Source organism: Arachis stenosperma, chromosome 2, assembly GCF_014773155.1.
Source record: "Arachis stenosperma cultivar V10309 chromosome 2, arast.V10309.gnm1.PFL2, whole genome shotgun sequence".
NCBI classification, from domain to species: Eukaryota; Viridiplantae; Streptophyta; class Magnoliopsida; order Fabales; family Fabaceae; genus Arachis; species Arachis stenosperma.
In genome coordinates this window covers 63,740,372-63,753,368 of record NC_080378.1, presented here as the reverse complement: position 1 = coordinate 63,753,368, position 12,997 = coordinate 63,740,372, and the positions used below count along the sequence as shown (strand labels likewise).

At 36.1% G+C, this 12,997-nt stretch overlaps 1 non-coding gene across 1 annotated transcript; it reads left to right on the top strand.

Annotated features, from left to right (window-relative positions):
* Positions 1-1,650: 1,650 nt before the first annotated feature.
* LOC130964539 (small nucleolar RNA R71) lies at positions 1,651-1,754 on the top strand. Its single transcript, XR_009080629.1, has one exon. It is a non-coding gene; the product is annotated as a small nucleolar RNA R71 (small nucleolar RNA).
* Positions 1,755-12,997: the final 11,243 nt, after the last annotated feature.

Sequence of the window (12,997 nt, the reverse complement as noted above, 5' to 3'; positions counted from 1 at the left end):
GAGTTTGGATGTGGGGGTTCAACACCAAACTTAGAGTTTGGTTGTGGCCTCCCAACACCAAACTTAGAGTTTGATTGTGGGGGCTTGGTTTAACTCTGTATTGAGAGAAGCTTATCGTGCCTCTTTTCCATGGTTGTAGAGGAAGATCCTTGAGCTTTAAACACAAGGTAGTCCCTATTCAATAGAAGGACTAGCTCTCCTCTGTCAACATCAATTACAGCTCTTGCTGTGGCTAGGAAGGGTCTTCCAAGAATGATCGATTCATTCTCATCCTTCCCAGTGTCTAAGATTATGAAATCAGCAGGGATGTAAAGGCCTTTAACCTTTACCAACACGTCCTCTACCAATCCATAAGCTTGTTTTATTGACTTGTCTGTCATCTCTAATGAGATTCTTGCAGCTTGTACCTCAAAGATCCCCAGTTTCTCCATTACAGAGAGTGGCATAAGATTTATACCTGACCCCAGGTCACACAGAGCCTTCTCATAGGTCATGGTGCCTATGGTACAGGATATTAAGAATTTACCAGGATCTTGTTTCATTTGAGGTAAAGTTTGCTGAACCCATGTATTTAGTTCTCTAATGAGCAAGGGAGGTTCATCTTCCCAAGTCTCATTACCAAACAACTTGGCATTTAGCTTCATGATGGCTCCTAGATATTGAGCAACTTGCTCTTCAGTTACATCTTCATCCTCTTCAGAGGAAGAATAGTTCTCAGAGCACATGAATGGTAAAAAGAGGTTCAATGGAATCTCTATGGTCTCTAGGTGAGCCTCAGATTCCTTAGGTTCCTTAGTGTGGAACTACTTTTTGTTCAGAGGACATCCCAGGAGGTCTTCCTCACTGGGATTCACGTCCTTCTCCTCCTTTGTGCATTCGGCCATATTGATTATATCAATGGCCTTGGACTCTCTTTTTGGATTCTCTTCTGTATTGCTTGGGAGATTACTAGGAGGAGTGTCAGTGATTTTCTTACTCAGCTGACCCATTTGTGCCTCCAAATTTCTAATGGAGGACCTTGTTTTACTCATGAAACTTAAAGTGGCCTTAGATAGATTAGAGACTATGTTTGCTAAGCTACAGGGGCTCTGCTCAGAATTCTCTGTCTATTACTGAGAAGATGATGGAAAAGGCTTGCTATTGCTAAACCTGTTTCTTCCACCATTATTAAAGCCTTGTTGGGGCTTTTGTTAATCCTTCCATGAGAAATTTGGATGATTTCTCCTTGGGGAATTATAGGTGTTCCTATAGGGTTCACCCATGTAATTCACCTCTTCCATTGCAGGGTTCTCAGGATCATAAGCTTCTTCTTCAAAAGATGCTTCTTTAGTGCTGTTGGATGCATTTTGTAATCCATTCAGACTCTGAGAAATCATGTTGACTTGCTGAGTCAACATTTTGTTCTGAGCCAATATGGCATTCAGAGCATCAATTTCAAGAACTCCCCTCTGCTGAGGCATCCCATTACTCATAGGATTCCTCTCAGAGGTGTACATGAATTGGTTATTTGCAACCATGTCAATGAGTTATTGAGCTTTTGCAGGCATTTTCTTTAGGTGAATGGATCCACCTGCAGAATGGTCCAGTGACATCTTAGAAAGCTCAGATAAACCATCATAGAATATATCCAAAATGGTCCACTCTGAAAGCATGCAAGAAGGATACTTTTTGGTCAACTACTTGTATCTTTCCCAAGCTTCATAAAGGGATTCACCATCTTTTTGCTTGAAGGTCTGAACATCCACTCTAAGCTTGCTCAGCTTTTGAGGAGGAAAGAACTTGGCCAAGAAGGCCGTGACCAGCTTATCCCAAGAGTCCAGGCTATCTTTAGGTTGTGAGTCCAAGCATGTTCTAGCTCTGTCTCTCACAACAAAAGGGAAAAGCATGAGCCTGTAGACTTCAGGATCTACTCCATTAGTCTTAACAGTATCACAGATCTGCAAGAATTCAGTTAAGAACTGATAGGGATCTTCTGATGGAAGTCCATAAAACTTGCAGTTCTGTTGCATTAGAGCAACTAGTTGAGGCTTCAACTCAAAATTGTTTGCTCCAATGGCAGGGATTGAGATGCTTCTTCCATAAAAATTGGAAGTAGGTGTAGTATAATCACCAAGCATTCTCCTTGCATTATTGTTGTTGTCATTATTTTTGGCTGCCATCTCCTCTTCTTTTTCGAAAATTTCTGTAAGGTTTTCTCTGGATTGTTGTATTTTAGCTTCTCTTAGTTTCTTCTTCAGAGTCCTTTCAGGTTCAGGATCTGCTTCAACAAGAATGTTCCTGTCCTTGCTCCTACTCATATGAAAAAGAAGAGAACAGAAAAGAAGAGGAATCCTCTATGTCACAGTATAGAGATTCCTTTATGTGAGTAGAAGAAGAAAAGAATAGAAGAAGGATGAGAAAAATTCGAACATAGAGGATAAGAGAGAGTTCGAATTTTTAGATGAAGAGAAGAGTGTTAGTAATTAAATAAATAAATAGAAGAAGAAGAAAGACAGAGAGGAATTCGAAAATTATTTTTGAAAAATAGTTAGTGATTTTCGAAAATTGAGAGGAGAAGTACAATTAAAATTAAAATTTGAAACAATTAGTTAATTAAAAAGAATTTTGAAAAAGAGTGAGGAATTTTCGAATATTAAAAAGAGAAAAGTGGTTAGGTAGTTTTAAAAAAGATAAGAAACGACAAAAAGTCAATTAGTTAGTTTGAAAAAGATTTGAAAATCAATTTTGAAAAGATAAGAAGTTAGAAAAGATTTTGAAATCAATTTTGAAAAAGATATGGTTGAAAAAGATATGATTAAAAAGATATTTGAAAAAGATTTGAAAAAGAAATTAAAAAGATTTGATTTTTAAAATTCAAATTGATTACTTAACTAACAAGAAACTAACAGATGTGATTCTAGAATTTAAAGATTGAACCTTTCTTAACAAGAAAGTAACAAACTTCAAATTTTTGAATCAATCACATTAATTGTTAGTAGATTTTTCAAAAATCATGAAATAAAATTAAGAAAAAGCTTTTGAAAATCAATTTTTTTTAATTTTCGAAAATAACAAAAGGAAAAAGAAAATATTTGATTTTGAAAAAGATTTTGAAAAGATAAGATTTTTAAAATTGAAATCTTGACTTGACTAACAAGAAACAACTTATTTTAAAAATTTTTGACTAAGTCAACCCAAAGATTTCGAAATTTATGAGTAAAACAAGGAAAAGATATTTTTTTGATTTTTTTAAAATTTTTAATGATGAGAGAGAAAAATTCAAAAATGACTCACAACATGAAAAATTAAGATCAAAACAAAGAAAGCATGCAAGAACACTATGAATGTCAAGATGAACACCAAGAACACTTTGAAGATCAAGATGAACATCAAGACTTATTTTGAAAAATTTTCAAGAAAAGAAAAACATGCAAGACACCAAACTTAGAAATTTTTCATGCTTAGACACTATGAATGCAAAAATGCATATGAAAAACCACAAAAGACACAAAACAAGAAAATATGAAGATCAAACAAGAAGACTTACCAAGAACAACTTGAAGATCATGAAGAACACCATGCATGAATTTTTCGAAAAAAATGTATAAATTTTAAAAATATGCAATTGACACCAAACTTAAAAATTGACTCAAGACTCATACAAGAAACACAAAAATATTTTTTTGATTTTTTTGGTTTTATTAAATATTTTTTTTATATTTTTTTTGAAAATTTCATTTCAAAAAAACGAAAACAAATAGAATTTTTTTTGAAGGATTTTTGAAAACATTTTGAAAAGAAAATTACCTAATCTGAGCAACAAGATGAACCGTTAGTTGTTCAAACTCAAACAATCCCCGGCAACGGCGCCAAAAACTTGGTGCACAAAATTGTGATCATCAACAATGGCGCCAATAGACTTGGAGCTCTCAAACGTAAATCACACTTTGTCACAACTTCGAACAATTAACCAGCAAGTACACTGGGTTGTCCAAGTAATACCTTACGTGAGTAAGGGTCGATCCCACGGAGATTGTTGGTATGAAGCAAGCTATGGTCATCTTGTAAATCTCAGTTAGGCGGATTCAAATGGTAATAATGGTTTTCGAAAATAAGGGTAAATAAAACATAAAATAGAGATAGAGATACTTATGTAATTCATTGGTGGGAATTTCAGATAAGCGCATGAACATACTGTATTCCTTTTGAATCTCTGCTTTCCTACTACTTTCATCCAATCCTTCTTACTCTTTTCCATGGAAAGCTGTATGTAGGGCGTCACTGTTGTCAATGGCTACTTCCCATCCTCTCAGTGAAAATGGTCCAAATGCTCTGTCACAGCACGGTTAATCATCTGTCGTTCTCGATCATGTCGGAATAGAATCCAGTGATTCTTTTGCGTCTGTCACTACGCCGAACACTCACGAGTGTGAAGCTCGTCACAGTCATTCAATTCCAAAATCCTACTCGGAATACCACAGACAAGGTTTAGACTTTCCGGATTCTCAAGAATGGCCGCCAATGGATTCTAGCTTATACCACGAAGATTCTGATTAAGGAATCCAAGAGATACTCATTCAATCGAATGTAAAATGGAAGTGGTTGTCAGGCACGCGTTCATAGGTTGAGAATGGTGATGAGTGTCACGGATCATCACATTCATCAGGTTGAAGTGCGAATGAACATCTTAGAATAAGAATAAGCATGAATTGAATAGAAGAACAATAGTAATTGCATTAATACTCGAGGTACAGTAAAGCTCCACACCTTAATCTATGGTGTGTAGAAACTCCACCGTTAAAAATACATAAGTGATGAAGGTCCATGCATGGCCGAGAGACCAGCCTCCAAAACGTGATCAAAGGATTAAAGATAATCCAAAGATGAAAATACAATAGTAAAAAGTCCTATTTATACTAGACTAGTTACTAGGGTTTACAGAAATAAGTCTAAGTGCAGAAATCTACTTCCAGGGCCCACTTTGGTGTGTGCTTGGGCTGAGCTTGAGCTTTACACGTGCAGAGGCTTCTCTTGGGGTTAAACGCAAAGTTGTAACGTGTTTTTGGCATTTAACTCTGGTTTGTGACGTGTTTCTGGCGTTTTACTCCAGCATGGAGCTGGTGTTGAACGCTAGTTTGCGTCGTCTGAATTCGAATAAAGTGTGGACTATTATATATTGCTGGAAAGCCCTGGATGTCTACTTTCCAACCCAATTGAGAGCGGGCCAATTGGACTTCTATAGCTCCAAAAAATCCATTCCGAGTGTAGGGAGGTCAGAATCCAACAGCATCAGCAGTCCTTTTTCAGCTTGAATAAGATTTTTGCTCAGGTCCCTCAATTTCAGCCAGAAAATACCTGAAATCACAGAAAAAATACACAAACTCATAGTAAAGTACAAAAATGTGAATTTTGCATAAAAACTAATAAAAACATCCCTAAAAGTAGCTAGATCCTACTAAAAACTACCTAAAAACAATGCCAAAAAGCATATAAATTATCCGCTTATCACGAAGCACCAAAGAAAGGACAAAGCTGTGTTCAAGAATCAATTAGAGCCTAAAGATAAAAATCTATAATATCATCTGAATTCTAGTTACAAAGGACACTAATGTTTCTAAGCTTCAAGGGATAGTGAGATGTCGAAACTATTCAAAATTAGAGTGTCATAAGCCCCATTCAGTAACTAGACCTGAGCCTAAATGACAACTCAAGTCTCAGACATTTTCTCTTCTTGGTCATATATTGTTTTGGTTGCTTGAGGACAAGCAATAATTTAAGTTTGGTGTTGTGATGCATGAGCATCTTATACCCTTTTTCCTACCGTTTTCCAGTGGTTTTTAGTTAGATTTTTTTTAGTTTTACTTGATTTTTGTGCAAAAATCCCCTTTGAATGATACTTTTAGTTGTTTTAGTATTTTTATGATTTGAAGTAAAATTCAGAGGAATTCGGTAGAGTTTGGAGGAAAAACAAAAAATGCTGGCAGCACCCTCCCTAGGCGCTAAACACCCAATTGGCGTTTGGCGCCAGCAGGGGACTCAGAACCAGAAGCGCATGCTCCCCTTGGGGCGTTAAATGCCCAAAGTGGCATTTAACGCCAACAGCATGAATTCACCCCCTCTTTGGACTCTCGAGTAGATTTAGCACTTATTAGTTTTTTTATTTTTTTTTTCTTTTGTAATTTCTATTTGCAAAGAATATCTTTTAGGTTTAGAATTTATTATTTTATTTTTATTTCTATATCAAATTAGATTAGTATATAAAGGAAAATATCACTTGTATTTGGGATCTTCTTCCTCCCCACTTTTTAGAACCCTGTTTTCTCTGTAAGACATGAGCAACTAAACCTCTTGGTTAAGGTTAGGAGCTCTGTTTATATCTATAGATTAGAAGTATTGCTTTTCTATTTTATTTAATGTTTTGATTTAATTCTAAGGATTGTTTTCATTCTTAATCTTATGAATTTGGATGGAACGAGAGTATGACCCTTATTCTACATGAGTTCTTGTGATTCTCGAGAGAGTTATCTTGCTTGAACTACAACTTGAAAAGAAATTCCTCCTAAATTGCTAATTACATGAACAAATTGGGATATGTGACATATAATCATGTTAGTTTTGGGTAATTACGGTTTTTGTGGCCATAAACTAGTTTTTGAACTTAACCCTCTAATCGGAATTAAGTGTCCACGAGAGTGGTAGTTAATGAAGGTTAAGGGAGGCTAAATTACTAAGAGACTAGGATTTAGACATTTACAGTTTTCCATGGAATGAATCATACATTATTAAAAGAGTTGGTAAGAACTTTTAATCCGGAAAGATAAACATCTCCGAAACCTTAACTGTTTTTTCATATTGTTTTTACACCAAACCATTATTTGCTTTCCTTATTTCCCTGTTTATTGTTTATGCGAATTACAACTCATTAAACCCTTTTTTGATTCTCCTAACTAAGTCCAACTGGATAGCCATTTTTTGCTCAGTCCGACAATCCTCGTGGGATCGACCCTCACTTACCTAAGGTATTACTTGGATGACCCGGTGCACTTGCCGATTAAGTTATGGGAATTCTAAATCCCGTACCATGGCATAGTGAAATGCATTGACATAGGATAGTTATGATAAAGTGTTGTAGGAGATGAATAGAAATGCTTTAGGCTTTGAATATATGAAAGGTTTAGCGGGTTGATTGTGGAGATGATTGTTGGTGTCTAATGGATTTGGGTGATAAATGAGTGTAAGCTTTTGTGTTTGAGAGATAAGTATTACGATATTTGATCATGATGACTTTGTATTTAGGATTGAATTGCATGAATGGTTGGTTGAATTTAAGGACGCATATATCAAGATTTAAGAGAAAATTTTGTGGCAAAATGGTGTGCGAAGTTAAACTCGCACAACTTCACTAGCAAGTGCACCGGGTCGTCCAAGTAATACCTCAGGTGAGTGAGGATCGATCCAATGAGGATTGTTAGATTGAGCAAGCAGTGGTTATTTTGTAGATCTTAGTCAAGCAAACAGAAAGATAATTGTTGTTGTTGAATGCGCATAAACAAGAAAATAAAGAAAGCAGTGCGAAATTAATGTAGAAACAATAATGGGGAATCAGTTAAGGCTTTGGAGATGCTTTATCTTTCCAGATTAATACTTCTTACAAACTACTTTAACATCGAATGATTCATTCTATGGCAAAGCTGTAAGTGATTAACTCCTGTCCTCTCAGCAAGTTAATCTCCTCTAATCCATATCAAACGACATTGTCAGTGGTCATTCAATATGAACGAGGGTGAAGCTCACGTAATTCACTTTCCTTTGACCCCACTCAAAATACCACAGACAAGGTCAGATTTTTTGGATCGGAGAATGAAGCTCAATGTTCTAGCCTTAGCTCCACAGAAACCTCATTACCCATAACTAACGGGATTATATGTCACATATCCCAATTAGCCCTGATAAATTATTGGTTTAGGAGATGTATTCTCAAGCTTTAGCTCAATACTATTTGGGTCAGGACTTGTAACACCCTCACGATCAGAATATCACGCTTCTGGCTACGCCACTATGATAGATTGGATATTATGACGACTCTAAACATATTTAATTACTAAAATAGGATCCTATTTAAACTTAAAACTGCATAACCTTCCAAAAATACTTTTTTGTTGAGAACAAAAACATGTATATACATATAGACCAGATACATCACTTTATAATTATATATATACATAACAATAACTTACAAACATACATATCACAAATTCCTATCCCTCTTATAAAATTGATAAAGATAAAGGCGAGGGAAAAATAATAACTGAGATAATACAAAATAACAAATAAACAGAGAAAGAAATAAAGTCTTCTGAAACTTCGTCGCTCATATCCTAAAAATGAAAAACCTATAGGGGAGTGAGAACGTCGTCCTCGCTGGTTCTCACTATAGGGTTGCAGAATTGCTATAATAAGATACGTAAATAAAACTATTTTTTTAGTACAGTAATCATTGCTCGTCTCATGAATCTTTCCAGAAACCATGGGTTCACATTCGAAATCCAGAAATCCTTTTTAAAGAGAACTTGGTAAATTTCTCAAAATCAAAAACCTTTTTCCTTTCTTGTAAAATCTTAAAAGTTTTCCTAGACAGTATGAATGACCAACATGTCCCAAGCATAGGTTCAATTAAGTCTAAACTGTAAGAGTTTATTTTTTCATACATTTCTATACCACAATCATGAAAGCAGTTATCTACGCGGTATAAATGATAATCCTGTTCTAATAATAGGTTCATTAAGTCTATGCTGAACCAGTCAGATACTTTATACAGAACTAGACCTTAAACATACCAACCATACCCTCAGGCCCATCCAATCCAACACGGCCCCTGGCCCAAACAACTCAATCATCAACCAATTCATCACAACCAAACTAATCAAACACAATCACAATTAATGTAGTTTAAGCACAATCAAGAGCAATTACAACAAGTATAACAGTTAGCAGTTAACATAAGTATTCACAAAGGCAAACCAATTAAAATATGCACACCTAAACAATGTCTCATAGATGCAAATGATGAATGTTTGTCCTACTGCCTGTGATACCACATCGGTTCAATTGCCAACCCGACACATTCCCATGGAAATGTCACCTTTCGATCAGGTATATAGATACAGGAACCCTCCACGAATATAGCATTGGGTACTCTCCTGTGATCTGAAAGGATGTGAACATGATACTCTACCTCCAACCTCACATCTACATATAAGCTGGATTAACCAACCATCCTTACGCGGGCGCCGCAACCTCGACAAGCGGGATTAACCAACCGTCCTTGCCAGGCATAAGCGACTTATCAACAATCTCATCAATATCAAATCTCTCAGCATAAGCGGGACGAACCCGACCCGTATTCCTACAACTCAGCGCAAGCGGGACGAACCCAACCCTTACGCCTACCAAACAATAACTCATCAATCTCGATAATATCCACAATCAATCTGGCTCAATATCTTATTTCAAAATCATTCTTGGCCCATTTACTTTCAAATATCAAACGTATTCAATTCACATCTTGCCAAGAATCACTTTTCAAAACGGAGCCACTTTCCACATCTTTCCAAAACTTCCAAACAATTTTAAAACCATGCCAGATTCAAAATCTCTTTTAAAAGACTCAAAATCATTCATTTCTAAATCAGGATTTGGACATAAAATTCCTCAGCAAAGTCTCAAGACTCTAGGGAGGATAACCTAACTCATTTTCTTGAATTTATTGAAAATCTCTGAAACCTTGGCTTCTTGATTTGAATAAATAAAATAGAATTTAAACTAAAACCAAGTCATGTATCCAAATAGTTAGAACCAATTTTAAAACCAACCCACGTAAACCAAAACTAAATCATTTAAATCAAAAACCAATTTCAATTATATTCTTAAATCTGTTTCCAAAGGCTCATAATTGTTTTAGTTTTGCTAAATCAAAGTTTTAGAGAATACTTCAAACTTTTCCTAAAATGTCGTCAAGTAAAATTTGTTAATCAAAATTCAAGTTTCCTTTAAATCCACTAAAACTCTTCCAAATCTGTTTACTTAAATAAATTTCCAAAATATAAGAATTTTCATCTTGAAATCGACTTCAAAACAAAACTCTTTTCATAAATAAATTACGTTCAAAATATAATAATTTTCTTAACAAAATAAGTTCAAACTTAATTCACTTATCAATAAGTCAATTCAAAGCAAAATTTATTATTTTCAAATTAACGTTTTCAAACAGTCTCGAATTTTATAGAAATTTCGGTAGCATCTCTCCTAAAATTTGGACTTTGCCACCCTTTCCAACAGGTTCAAGACCAAATCAGTTTCCAATAAATAAAGTTCAAACTTTCAAATATTAAAAATCATTTTAATTCAAAATAATAAAAAACCTCTATTTTAACAAAATCAGATATTATTTCAATCCAATAGACAACCATATACATCCAAGACAAATCAGACAATTCATAAGACTTACATAATCACCAGAAATACATTTCGCACGTCATATCTATTTATAACAATTCCAATTTAATTAAATTAATTTTGGATAAAAAGCCCTTACCCCGACAAGTCAAAACCATAACCCAAAACGCATCAACGAAACCTTTCCTCTCAACCCGAAACCAACAGCAACTGCAAACTCAGTCTCTGATCACTTCTACATCACTCACAGCAACATAAAAGTGACATGCAATGCTCAGAACATGACCCTACGTTACCAGAACCTCAGAGTTTATAACCAATCATAACAGAATACTAACGCAGGGGTTTCCAAAACATAAACACATACCAAAATAAGAAAATTGAAACAACAATGGTCTCTGAACTAATCTGGCGGCAGCACCGGTAGCCACCTGAAAGAGCATAACCGTCGGCTAAGAATTCCTTCTTGGTTAGAGGAAATAACTTCATTGCAAGTATAGTTCCCAACCGACAAGCAATGCTCAATCAAAGTTTTAAAGATTGGTTGTTACAAGTACAAACCCCAATGAAAATTAACTGAAGTATTCAAACCTTGGGTTGTCTCATAAGAAATTACAATGAAGTGAATGATTATTGGCTATAAAGGAACAAGGGGGTATGATTGATAAAAGGTTAAGAGAATAAATGTCAAGTAAATAAAGCAAACAAACAAACAATAAAAAGAGGCATTCATGGCAAGGATTGAGAATATAGGCTTTCTATCCTAGCCACTAATAATAATAATTAACAAGAATTTATCCTATTTCATCATCTCCAACATGGAAGAAGGTACAATATTATTTTCACATGAAAGAAAGTCAAATAAGACTAGTTAATCTTAATCCAAAAGTCATAATCAACTTACTAATTGAATTAGCAAAAGATTAGCGTTAATGGAAATAATATTAACTAACAATTCTAGATCACCAACTTAAGTTGGGTATTCATGAATCAAGATTGCCTAATTTCTCTTTCCAAGCCAAGAATGCTCAAAAAGCTAATCTAACATCCTACCAAGCATTTTGTCAAACACTTGGAAGGCATAAAAGGAAAGCATATTAAATTGAAAGAAATATAAAATCTAACAACTACCAATTGCAAGAAAATAACAATGATAACTCAAATCAACAATAAAGGAACATAAAACATAAATTGTATTAAAGAAAACCAAATCCAACAAGAGTGCTCATAAACATAAAAATAGGCATAAAAAGGGAAATTAACAAGAGAACTAAAAGGAACAAAGGTGTAGGAACAAGAAATTATAAAGGAAACATGATGAAAACAAGAAATTAAATTCTAAATCTAAGATGCAATTAACCTAAGAACCCTAATTCTAGAGAGAAGAGGGAGCTTCTCTCTCTTGAAACTAACCTACATGATGCTAACCTAAAACTAATTGCTCTCCCTTTGTCCAAGCTTGAATTCTGCATGAAATAGGCTTAGGAATGAGTTGGATTTAAGCCTGGGTAGCTCAGAAATTGCCCCTAGCGAATTCACTTTAATGAGGTCACGTGATCAGCGTCACCCGTGTGCATGGGTGACGCGTGCGCGTCGCTGGCCAAAATCCCTCCTCACGCATACGCTTGGGTGATGCGTTCGCGTGGCTTGCAAATCTTCAACTCATGCGTACGCGTGAATGACGCGTGCGCGTGGCCCTCAATTCTCCAAACGCTCATTTCTTCATGAATTTTCCACTTTGAATGCTTTTCTCTTTACTTCTTCCATTCAATACTTGCCTTATGAATCTGAAATCACTCAACAAAGATATCAAGGCATCGAATGGAATTAAAGGTGAATTAAATTTAGCTATTTCGAGGCCTAAAAAGCATGTTTTGACTCTTAAGCACAAATTTAGGGAGAGTTACAAAACCATGCTATTTCATTGAATAAATGTGAGATAAGTTGATAAAATCTCCCAAATTAAGCACAAGATAAACCACAAAATTGGGGTTTATCACCACCACAATTGGCAGCGGCAACCTGAACAACATGCAGCAGCAATAAAGTTTTTAGAGACTCAACAGAAAGGAAAACCTGGCAGTGGATCTCAGCAGCGACAATGGCGTTTCTTGGCGGCAGAAGCTCGGTCACGGTGGCCATGGCAGCAATAGTAGTGACGACGGCGAGGCACTAACGGTGGCGACAGAAACGGTGAGGAACGGCAAATTTGATGGCAGATCTGAAGGCAATGCGAGCTCCCTCTCTTCTTCGCGAACGGCGACGGCGTCTGCAAACGGAGAGGACAAATGGAGGCGGCGAGCATTGACAATGGCGACCCAAGCTTCACAGATGGTGACTGCACAATGCAGTTCCCTCCTCATTCGTGGCCTTCTCTCTCGCCTCAGTTTTGACCCGTGACGGTATTGGCTTCACGGGCAGCAGCGGCAGCGACGGGCTGCCTCCATGCCTGCGAGTACGACGGCGGCGTGGCGATGAGGCGATGGTGGCGGCGACTCGGTGGTACGCAGACAGCTTGCCCTCTCTTCCTCCCCTTTTCCTTTTTCTTCTTTCTTTCCTTTGC